Raw genomic sequence first — 12,145 nt, forward strand, 5'->3', positions numbered from 1 at the left:
GGTCCGAATCCAGACCAGGCCAATTTTATGAAAGCCCATCTTTATGGTTTGCCCGAAGGACCCTCCTGGTGGTGAAGCATCAAAGCCGTTGCTCAGTTGATGGAGATCCGCAGCACTGGACTTCCTCTTGTTTGATGTTAGACTGAAGGGTCTCACTCAGGGGTGTCACCAAGACAGACAGTGTGGGAAATGGAAATCCCAGGCTGCGGAAGTAAGGGTGCACTCCTCTAAGGCTTACCTTCCACACAAACAAATAGTTCTAACCACATGTGCTCACCCTTTTCCCAAAAACTTTCACCCCCTTTTTCCTCCTCGACATGGTTGCAGTTGAAAGAAGAGACGCTGAGTGACAGTGTTCATGGAGTTAGGCTTCCATTAAGCATGGAATACCTGTTGAGCACAACAGCTCTGGCCTGCAGTGGTGGTGCAGTGGTAATGTGACTGCTTTGGAAAGCCAGGGGCCCAAGCTAATATGCTGAGAGCATGGGTTCAAATGGTAGCTGGTGGAATTTAATTAATACATCTAGAATTGAAATTATGATTGTTTGCTAGTTAATAAACCCATCTGGTTTTACTAAAAAGGAAAGGAATGAAAAAAAAGGGTCTGAGTGGTAAAAACACAAGCCTGTGTCCTTCCACGTTCCAATTCGCATACTCAATGTTACATGAAGCTTCCGTCACCTCTGAGTGCTGTAACACAGGCCATTAACAGCAATAGGTGATCCAGTATGGGAAAGTGACTCATTATCAAGCTCGCTGCCTTGACAAAGAGGAGGATTTGTTACTGTAAAACATAATGACTGTTGGTGTCATCATCAGGGGGTTTGGGCATAGAAGAGCTATCAACTGAAAAAGTGGAGCAAGGGGTTTTTTTGTTTTATTCATTTATGAGGTGAGAGCCCATATGGCTGGACCAGCATTTATTGCCCATCTCTAGTTGCCTTTGCGAAGGTGGTGGTGAGCTGCCTTCTTGAACCGCTGCAGTCCATGTGGCGTAGGTACCCACAGTGTTGTTGGGAAGGGAGTTCAGGATTTTGACCAAGCGACAGTGAAGGAACGGCGATATATTTCCGAGTCAGGATGGTGAGTGGCTTGGAAGGGAACTTGCAGGTGGTGATGTTCCCATGTATCTGCTGCCTCTGTCCTTCTGCGTGGTCGAGGTTGTGGGTTTGGAAGTTACCATTAAAGCTACATTTAACAAACATAATAGAAGCTGAATGACTCCACGGACTGACTCAATAACGCCCCCATTGGAATATCCTCTGGTGATGTCATCTGTCATCATTTCTCACTTTTATGTTTACATTAGTGTGGTGACTGTGGCACTGAGTAAGCAACCCAGAGATTGTAAGGTCAAATCCAACAAAAGGCAAATTGAGAAATTTAATTCAATAAATCTGTATTAACCATGTCATTTCTCAGCTGGCAGCAGTAAAACTGACCAAGAAAGAGAAACCTTTGCACTAATGTCCTTCAGAAAAGGGAATATGCCACCCCCTGCCCTGTTAGGTCTTCATATGACTCCAGCCACAAACACTCTGAACAGTGCTTGAAGCAGGTGACAGGGGTCTCTCCCACTGGCTGTAGAGCCAATGAGTGCCCAGTGTTGTCTCTTTAGTGTAAAGCCCACTGCATTCGGTGCCTCTGGCACTTAAATGGCCAGCAACAGGCCTTCCCTGGGATCAAGAGCCCTAGGGGAAAAATCCCTCTTCTTGAGAGCTGCCAGCCAATCAGAGGCTGTCAGCTGGCCATTGAGGGCAGTACCAGTGGGAGCAGTCACCCAGGGCCCACTTAAGGCCTCAGTTGGCGTCAGGACCAGAAGGCCGTTCACAAGCCTTCCTGCCCCAGACTTAATCAGGGCAAAGACAGGAACATGGTGGGGTCCCTGCCTGCCACTCTCCCACCTAATTAAATGCCTCCCCCAGCCCCAGCCACCAAACTCACCTCAGAGCTGAACGGCATCAAATTCCGCCCTCTATCTGATAGACTTCTGTTGTCCTCTAAAAGGTGAAGGGAAGCTCCACCACCACCTTTTCAAGGCAACAAGGGAAGGGCAATAAATGTGGCTCTACAAGCATTGCCCACATGTTAGCATAAAAATAACTGCTATCCAAACCAAAACCACAGAACAATATCAATCAGAATTCTTTATCAGCTTTGTTTTCAGTACTGACTCATGTTGAGGTTCTGGTCTATATATACTTGACCTTGACACACCCTGATTCCCCCTGGGATGGTGTCCCATCATACTGAACCTGTCCTTTTCCGAGATATGCTTTATGGGCCCAGGTCTCTCTCTAAGCCCTTAGCCAAGTGACTATTCTTCACATATGTGCCTCAACAGTAAATAGTGGAAGACTGGTCGACTGTGGGGCACTTCACAGCACAGCCAAAGCCACATCCTTACTCGCTGTCCACACATATAAGCATTCCAGCACTGGACCACTGGAGCACTGGATCACTGGAGCACTGTATCACTGGAGCACCGGATCACTGGAGCACTGGATCACTGGATAGTGGCCTGGGGCATAGCTGATTCGGTTTGTTTTGCTGAGCCCAGTGCCACTGATGCCAATTGCAACACCTCATTGGTTAATGGTATGTTAGTTATATTGTTAAGATACACAGGGAAATGGCATTGTTTAATTAAGTACTTCAAGTACTAATAAAGAGAACCCGCTGGGACATTGGGTTGGTAGATGGAAAGCAGACATATGCAAGGCTGCATTCTGCAAATAAATTTAATATCAAGAAAAGGGCTGTGTCTAGTTTCATACTTGACGAGGTGGCTTAGGATCAGATTGTCATCAGTCACCAGGCTGTGTTTTGGTGGAAGGAGTTTGCATTTCTCTCCTGCCTGTCAAAACTTCAGGACATCCCAAAGCAGACTAATTGTTTTTTGGATGACAGTCAATGTTATCTTGTAGAAAACAGGGTGGCAAATTTTCACACTGCAAGATCCTACAAGCAGCAATAAGATAAATAACCAGATAGTCTGCTCCTTAATGCCAGCTGGGAGAGGAGGGAATTAATGACCAACATCCACCACCATCACCACCAACCCCGCACCTGCCCCCTCCCACCACATCCCCCCCCACCGCCCCCCCGCCCCCATACCCCCACCCACCCACGCCCACCCCCCGAAACTGCCCAGGAAGCTTCTAGAGTTTCATTTTTACAAGAAGCTACTAAGTTCTTGCAGGGGAATTTTTGATCTTTGCATTATTCTTTCAGGGAAATTTGAAGTAAGACAGCTTCCTCCTTATTGTAAATTGTAGTCACCCAAGATGGTATAATGTATTTTGGTAAATACAGTGCCATATTGCTAGCATGATTTCCTGGCTTGAGAAGTGGTGAACTGTTTGATGCCCACATAGAAACCCCTACGTCATTTGTCTTGACACCACATCCAGTAGCTCAGTTAGTTAAGATTTGTGTACTCGAGTAACAGGGAATAATTTTCCTGGTCTCTGCTGGGTTGGCTGTAATGGTTGAGGCAATGCTCTTAACTTGATTGAGAGGGAATTCCCAATCCCAGTCCCTCCATTGAGAGGGATTTTCCAAAGCCAGTGCCTTCATATGTGTGGGTGCGACATGAAAACTCTCTCAGGCTTAGCTATGAATTCCTTGCTCCTGGCATAGTTGCTGTCAGATGTTACACTTTTGCTTTATTAATTTGTGGGGTGTGAGAATGGCTGGTAAGCTCAGCATTTATTGCCCATCCCTTAATGCCCTCAGAAAGGTGGTGGTGAGCCACCCTCTTGAAGTGCTGCAGGCCATTTGGTGTAGGTACATCCACAGTGCTGTTAAGAAGAGAGTTCCAGGATTTTGACCTAGCAACAGTGAAGGAAGGGCAATATAGTTCCACATCAAGGTGGTGTGTGACTTGGACGGGAACTTGTGCATGTTCGTGTTCCCATGTGTCTGCTGGCCTTGTCCTTTGAGGTGGTAACAGGTTTGGAAGGTGCTGTCTAAGGAGCCTTGGTAAGTTTCTGCAGTGCATCTTGTAGATGGTACACACTGCTGCCACTCTGCGTTGGTGGGAAACGGAGTGAATGTATGTAGATGGGATGCCAATCAAGCTGGCTGCTTGATGGTGTCAAACTTCTTGAGTGTTGTTGGAGCTGCACTCATCCAAGCAAGCGATGATTATTCCATCACACTCTTGACTTGTGCCTTGTAGATGATGGATAGGCTTTGGGGAGTCAGGAGTTACTCGTCACAGACCTGCCTCTTACAGCCACAGCATTTATATAACTGGTCCAGTTCAGTGGCTGGTCAATGATGATCCCCAGGATCTTGATAGTGAGGGATTCAGTGATGGTAATGCCATTGAATGTTGAGGGAGATGGCTAGATTCTCTCTTGTTGAGAATTGCCTGGCACTTGTGTGGTGTGATTGGCACTTACCAGCCTAAGTTTGAATGTTGTCCGGGTTATGCTGCATGTGGACATGGATTGCTCCAATGAAGGTCTCTTGGATGAAGTGCTGGAGGATTGTGACTATGCTCAATGTCAGCCTTGACTCAGTGAGTAGCGCACTCACCTTTCACCCGGGAAGCTATGGGTTTGGGATCCATTCCTCAGACCTGACTGCAAAATCTGGCTGACACTCCAGCGCAACACCACGAGAGTGCTGCATTGTTAGAGGTGCCATCTTTCAGATGGTATTAAACTCAGGTCCCATTCTCTCTAATATACAATTGATCCCCTGACATTATTTCAAAGAAGAGCAGGGAAGTTGTTCCCAGTCTCTTGGCTAATATTTATCCCCAAAACAACATTATTAAACTAAATTCTCTGGTCATTACCAGATTGCTCTTTTAGGGATTTTGCTGTGCACAAGCTGGCTGATGCATTCCCCACAATTCAACAGTGACTACACTTGAAAAATACTCTTCTTGCATTTGGGGGTGTGCAGAGGCTGTGAAAGGTGCTATAGAAATGCAATTTAAACCCACATTTTTTTGAATTCCTAAAATGGAATCTAACATCATCGAGGAATTACCAGAAAGTGCCCAAATCTCTCCAAGCCGCCTTGTTAATCAATCCCAACATTGAAGATCAGCGTGCATGAGTGGCCTCTGCTTTTAGTTATCAGTTGTGAATTATTTATCTCTCATACCTGCAATTTCTCTGCAAGAGGTTAAGGAAAATCCCTTCAACTTATTTTCCCAAATCATAAATTCTACACACCATGAAGTGTCGGAGATATCTGCAGCTTAAGTTAAAACAAGGCTGTACCCCACCGCACATTTAATCTAATTAAGTGCCAATGGTACTCGAAAGTGCTTCTTCACAGGTCGCAGAGTGCTATGGAGTATCCTGAGGCCCAGGGATGCACCTGACATAAATGCAAGTCTTTTTTTTTATAGACCTATTAGAAGGGTTTTTACTTAGTTTCTCATATTCACTTTCCAGATGAGGCTGCTGATACTTTCTGATCAATGGTTACATCCCAACAGCAGCTGTTAGACATCATTTTCCTGTTATCTAGTTTTCTATAAATGTCGGCGTTCCCAGCACCCGCGCATACCTAATTCCTGTTTCACTCTGGAATGTACTCTGTGCTGCATCTGGAAATTCTGATTGTGTGATGAATCAAACATTCCTGTCTGATCCAATCCCAGGACTGCATTCTTGATGTTGCGTTTGACCCCAAGATAAGCTTCCGGTCACACCTTAAACATTCACTCCCTCCACCACCGATGCACATTGACAGCAGTGTGTACCATTTATAAGAGGCACTGCAGGAATTCACTGAGGCTCCTTCAACAGCACCTTCCAAACTCGCGACTGCTACCACCTGGAAGGACAAAGACAGCAAAACTCCCATCCTAACAGCACTGTGCATGTATCTACACCACACACACTTCAGTGGTTCAATAACTGCTGCAGTCTAGGAGATATGGCAGTGTGGTGGTGATGTTGCTGGGCTAGTAATCCAGTAGACCCAGGCTAATGACCTAGGATATGGGCTCAAATCCCACCATAGCACCTAGTGAAATTTGAGTTTAGTTACTAAATCTGGAACATAAGGTTAGTCTCAGTAATGGTGACCATGAAACTATCATTAATTGACATAAAAACCCATCTGGTTCTCTAATGTTCTTTAGGGAAGGGAATCTGCCACCCTTGCATGGTCTAGCCTCTATGTGACTCCAGACCCACAGCAATGTGGTTGACCCTTAACTGCCCTCTGAAGCGGCCCAGCAAGCTGCTTAGTGCAAGGGCAATTAGGGATGGGCAACAAATGCTGGCCTTGCCAGCAATGCCCAAATCCTGTGAGCAAATACATTTTAAAAAATCACCAAGACAGCTATTGCCCAATTTTCCCCTGCCTCAGCTCATCAGCTGCTGAAGCCTTCATGCATGCCTCAAGATTTGAGCTTTTGAATTGTCTTTTGGGGACCGCCCACCTTCGAATCTCCTTTTGAGCTCTTCCAAAACTCTGCTGCCTGTTTCTTAACTCCCACCAAGTCCCATTGGCCCTCGTGCTTGCTGGCCTACATTAGATCCATCTCTGACAATGTCTTAATTTTCAAATTCCCATCCTTATTTCAAATCCTTCCATGTTCTCTTCTTTCCCCATCTCGCTAACCTCCTCTAGCACTACAATGCTCTACTTGCACAAACATGGCTTCTTATACGTCCCTGGTTTTAAATGCTCCACCATTGGTGTCCTTGTCTACTGTTGCCTAGGCCTTAAACTCTTGAATTTTCTCCCTAAACCACTCCACTTCTCTCCTCTTTTCCTCCTTTAAGGTGCTCCTTAAAACCTATTTCCTTGACCAAGCTGCCCTCATACCTCCTTACGTGGCTCCATATCAAATTATGTTTGAAAACAGCCCTGTGAAGCGCCTTGGGATGCTACACTATGATAAAGATGCTGTATAAATGTAAGTTGTCATTGTCGTTGTTATTGGGTGGGGAGAGTAAAGACGTTAGGGTGACAGTGGTCAGCTAACTCAATACTGACCAGAGATTGAAGTTGGACTTACTGGTTTTGCACAACATTCCCATGTCCATGAAACCACAGCCTAAATGGAATCATGGTCTTCAACTCAGAGACACTGGGAGGAAAGCGGGGGAACCAGACAGAACAAGTAAATCCAAAAATGAGCTGAAAGTCTTAAACAAAAACAAAAAATGCTGGAAGTACAAGTACTGCAGATCGCTCGCCCCACAATCAAATCAGACTAAGAAATCTAACCATGTGAGACAGGCTGCACGAACCAGCGCACAGTCAGCCAATATTCTACCACACTGCAGTCCAGTTTCTCACTTGACAGCAGCGAATCAACTGCTCCCCAATTAATATGCTCGGCACACTTATTTTATGTAAGTGGCAAGTACAAAATCATTATTGCTACTAAATCATCTTAAATATAAGATAGTCACTAATAAATCCAATTGGGGATTCAGGAGAAATTTCCAGAGAGTGGTGAAAATGTGGAACTCACTACCACAGGGAGTAGCTGAGGCAAATAGCTTCGATGCACTTATGGGGAAGTTGGATAAAACTCATGGGGGAGAGAGGAATAGAAAGTTTCGTTGATGGGGTGAGATGAAGTAGAGTTGGAAGAGGCTCGTATGAAGCATAAACACCAGCATTGACTAGTTGGGTCGACTGCTCTATTTTTGTGCTGTAAATATTATGCAATAAAAAAAACGCAGATTATTCAGCATCAGTGAAGGTGAAAGGCCAGGTAATGTTTCAAATGTAAACCATTGGTTAGTAGTTATTGTGGACAATCTGGGAATCAAGTAATGGGTACGGTGTGGGGTCAGGAATGGGAAGAGTGCAACTGTTGTTTAGGTTTGGTTAAAGTAAATGGTAGCAAGTTCAGGAAGTATCAGAGGAAACTGGTGTCGGTAACAGATGTCAAAAAGCCACGGGCTTTCCTCAGAAACAAGTGGTGTCAAACACGGTGAGAAAACAAAACCCAGCATTCATCGAACTAACAGACAGAAGAACTTTCATAAGTATTCATTTGGTTACCAAAATCTCACTCCGTCATTTCAACTCACCCTGAATGTTCCTAGGCCTGATGAAGTTTATTGGTTTGGAGAAAAATGAAATTAAATCAGAAGGTGCTGAAATTAGTCAGAAGGTGGTAAGCAGCCAAGATGTGTGCTGATATTTAGGGCATGTGCCTTTCATCTGAACTGAAGATTAAGAGAGAGAAGCTGATGTTTCAGTCAGACTGGACAAAAGGGGAGAAAGCACAGGGTCCTTGTTGCAGTTACCATATTTCTGATATTACAACACTGACTACACTTCAATTTGTAAAGCTCTTTGGGACACTCTTGAGGTCATGAAATGCACCATAAAAAGGCAAGCCTGTCTTTCTTTCTTAAGTACAACTGTGATCTTCACCCAAGACATCAGTACACAAAATGATGTTGAGATTGAGTCCCCGGCATGTGACCTGATTTCAAGGATCTTGCGTGCTTACAAGGGCCGAATCTTGTGCCCGCCCTGCCAGGGCAGGCTTGGTGACAGGGTGGGAATTTAATCAGTTGGTGAGTGGGCACCCCGTCACCCTCTTGCCTCTGCCATGATTAAGCCTGTAGCAGGGAGGCCCATGAAGGCCCATCGCCACCCGCCCCCCCCACCCCCTCGCTGCCAGTTGAGTGCCTGAAGGGGTTCTTAATGCCACTTAAGGGCCTCATCCCACTACCACTGGTATTAATCTAGTGCCAGGCAGGTGACTTGCCATGCAGAGAGCGCCACAAACAAAGCCTGGCATATTTGCTCACAGGGTCCCAGGGGGGCCTTTGTTCAACGACACTTAGTGCTTGATCAAGGGATTCAAAATTGGGAAGGGGGAGTTGCTGAAAGCCAATCCACCCTTTGCTGCTGATCCCCTGCCCTCACAAGGCAGCCCCCTCCCCACCATCACTCATCTGTGCCTGAGTCCCTCCTTGAACCAAGGCCTTGGGTGGTGTAGTACCGGCAGCAGCCACCACCTCCTCGCTAGCACTGCTGAGTAAAACGACTAGCCTCTGACTGGTCAGCACCTCTCAGTGGCAGGACATCCAGCCCTGAAAGTCCTTGATCCAAGGGAAGGCCCGCCTCTGGCCTATTAGTCCCTGAGTGGCACAAGATGCAGCGTGCCTTCCCGAAAAGCAGCAACACAGGCAACACAGCCGGCCACTGCCAAGACCTCTTGTCGTCTCCAAAAGACTCCGCCCAAGATCCGGGCTGAGGTTGGTTCAAAGTCAGTTCATTCAGAATCCTTTGAGCAGAGGTCTGGAGAGGGAAATTAATCAGCTGAGGATGAGCTGGGTTTAATCGCAAGTGCCTCAAGAAGGACAAGGGCTGAAGGCGCATGGGAATCGCCACCACCTCCAAGTCACACACCATGCTGACTTGGAAATATATCGCCGTTCCTTCTGCATAACTGGGCCAGAATCCTGGAACCGCTCCAAGCCAGGACTTTACAGCCCTGCCATGGTGTGTCTCCCCTAGCGGATGCGGTGAGCCATTTAAATCTCTATTCAGTTCAGTGGGACTGTAATATCCTGCCAGGCGGGAGGGGCCATAAAATTCTGGCCCAAGAGTACACTGATTACGGTGGTAGTGCAAAGTACTTTGCTCTTTAGATAATGATCCAAGTCTCTGTTGAAAGCCATATGTTGAACCCGCCTCCAGCACACTCTGAGGCAGGGCATTCCAGAGCCTAGCCACTCGCTGTGTGGAAAAAGCATCTCCTCATGTCGCCATTGCTTCTTTTGCCAATCACCTTAAATTGGGGTCCTCTGGTTCTCGATCCTTCCACCAAGGGGTAGACAGATAACAGACACCAATGTTTCAAGTCACAATAATAACCTGTGTAAAACCCTAGTTAGGACCACAACAAGTGCTACATGCAGTTCTGGTCATCGCGGAAGGATGCAGTCACACTCAAGAAGATGCAGAGAAGGTTTATGAAGATGTTGTCAGGATTAGAGAAGCTTGGCGATGAGGAAGGGTCTGTTTTCTTTGAAACGGGGGGGCTGAGGTGAGATTTAATTGAGGTGCATAAAATTATGAGGGGCCTGGACAGAACTGATAGGAAGGGTTTATTAACCAGGGGGAGATGGATTTCAAATAATTGGTGCAAGAATTAGAGGGGAATTGAGGAGAATGTTTTGTTCATCCGGACTGGTTGGTGGGACTCCGAAACTCACTGCCTGAAAGGTTGGTAGAGGCAGAGAGCTTTGATGCATTTAAAAAAACGCTTGGATATTCACTCGAGCTGTTGTAACCTACAGGGCTACAGGCCAAAAACTGGAAAGTGGGATTAAGCCAACTGGCTCTTTCTCGGCTGGTATGGACGCAATGGGCTAAATGGCCTCCTGTGTTAAATGTCTACGATTCGATGATTCCAAGTGGATCAATGAACTTGCTGCATTAAAGGGGCTATATAAACGCACATGGTTGTTGTATATGTCTGGGCTGGAGTTTAGCTCAGATCCCAGAGATAAGAGTCTCACTGCCTCACCCCCTTAATGTTATGTTTCTTCTTTTTAAAGAAAAAGAAAACATTTTTCTGCATCAATTAATATGCAAACTTGTTAATCTTACAAAGTTTAATTTTCGTCTAACTTAATGAGCCTTGTACAAACAAGTCAATTTTCTGTTTGTCCTGTCATTCCAAAGAAAATGACTTTAACCATAATGTTTTATCAGATCGAGGTTTAACCTTCTCGTATAACTTGACGAGTTGGGCTAGTCCTGTTGAAAGGGGGGAGTCTTTTTTTTAGTCTTGTAATAATATCCTGCAGAACTCGCTCAGAGACCCAGGGGCTGAATACTCTGGTGGGAGGATCTGCGTGCAGTGTGAGATGGTTAAAAGCCGACATCCTTCACTGAGGGGGTAAAAAAGGATGTTCTGATCCGAAATTGGGAAGAGATTGAAACGTGTTCCCTATGTAACCAGCTGGCACCCTAAAGATTCAAATGTTCTTGATGCCAGGTTGTGCTTTATGCACGATTACCCGCCATTGTCTTGCTGAAAATCAACACTACAATCCAACAATTTTACAGAAAGTCACTTTCACGAGTGCCAGCACAGACTTAAACAGGCTGTGATGTGACGGGGGCCTGTGTCTGCGATTCCCTCACGTGTTACTGGGATACAGGCTTGTGATTCCCCCACACTGTGCTGGGATGGGCATCTTGCTCCTGTGATTCCCCCACACTGTGCTGGGATAGGGGTCAGCTCCTGTGATTCCCCCACACTGTGCTGGGATGGGGGTCTTGCTCCTGTGATTCCCCCACACTGTGCTGGGATGGGGGTCTGCTCCTGTGATTCCCCCACACTGTGCTGGGATGGGGGTCTGCTCCTGTGATTCCCCCACACTGTGCTTGGATGGGGGTCTTGCTCCTGTGATTCCCCCACACTGTGCTGGGATGGGGACTGCTCCTGTGATTCCCCCACACTGTGCTGGGATGGGGGTCTTGCTCCTGTGATTCCCCCACACTGTGCTGGGATAGGGGTCAGCTCCTGTGATTCCCCCACACCGTGCTGGGATGGGGGTCTTGCTCCTGTGATTCCCCCACACTGTGCTGGGATGGGGGTCTGCTCCTGTGATTCCCCCACACTGTGCTGGGATGGGGGTCTGCTCCTGTGATTCCCCCACACTGTGCTGGGATGGGGGTCTGCTCCTGTGATTCCCCCGCACTGTGCTGAGACTGGGGTCCGCTCCTGTGATTTGTCCACATACTGAGCACCTAAATTCAATTCTGTAGCTGAGAGTGGTTACCATGGGGCCAGACACTTCCCCAGAGCAAGAGAACCTATTGGGCATGTAGCTCTTTTTAATGGTCCATTTTAATGCATTTTTTCACTTGCTGGTATGCAGACAAGGGTTGCCAACTGTGATTAAATGTATTCTTGGAAGTGTCGCCACATGAGTTGCCCTCACACTCCAGCCATTAGTTGGCCAACTCATCCATCCATGTGAAAGCAAAAAGACTCATTACCCAATTGGATGATGCTTGACTGTCAGACAAAGAGCCTTTTTTTCCCATTTTCAATATTTTTGTATCTGATAAAGAGAATTGTTCAAGGGAATGACAAAAGAAAACAGTTAAAAAATATATCCTGATGATTTTTCTCCAGGGTTGCACACAGCAGGATCCTGGAGATTGATCT

The 12,145-nt window shown here is 46.4% G+C and overlaps 1 protein-coding gene across 1 annotated transcript in view; it reads left to right on the forward strand.

Moving 5' to 3' along the window:
* The window catches only part of LOC121287164 (tyrosine-protein kinase JAK2-like), an 88,460-nt gene that overhangs the window by 3,664 nt on the left and 72,651 nt on the right, over nt 1–12,145 (forward strand). The gene's annotated exons all lie outside the window — the stretch shown is intronic.

Source organism: Carcharodon carcharias, chromosome 14 (genome assembly GCF_017639515.1).
Source record: "Carcharodon carcharias isolate sCarCar2 chromosome 14, sCarCar2.pri, whole genome shotgun sequence".
In the NCBI taxonomy this organism is placed as follows: Eukaryota; Metazoa; Chordata; class Chondrichthyes; order Lamniformes; family Lamnidae; genus Carcharodon; species Carcharodon carcharias.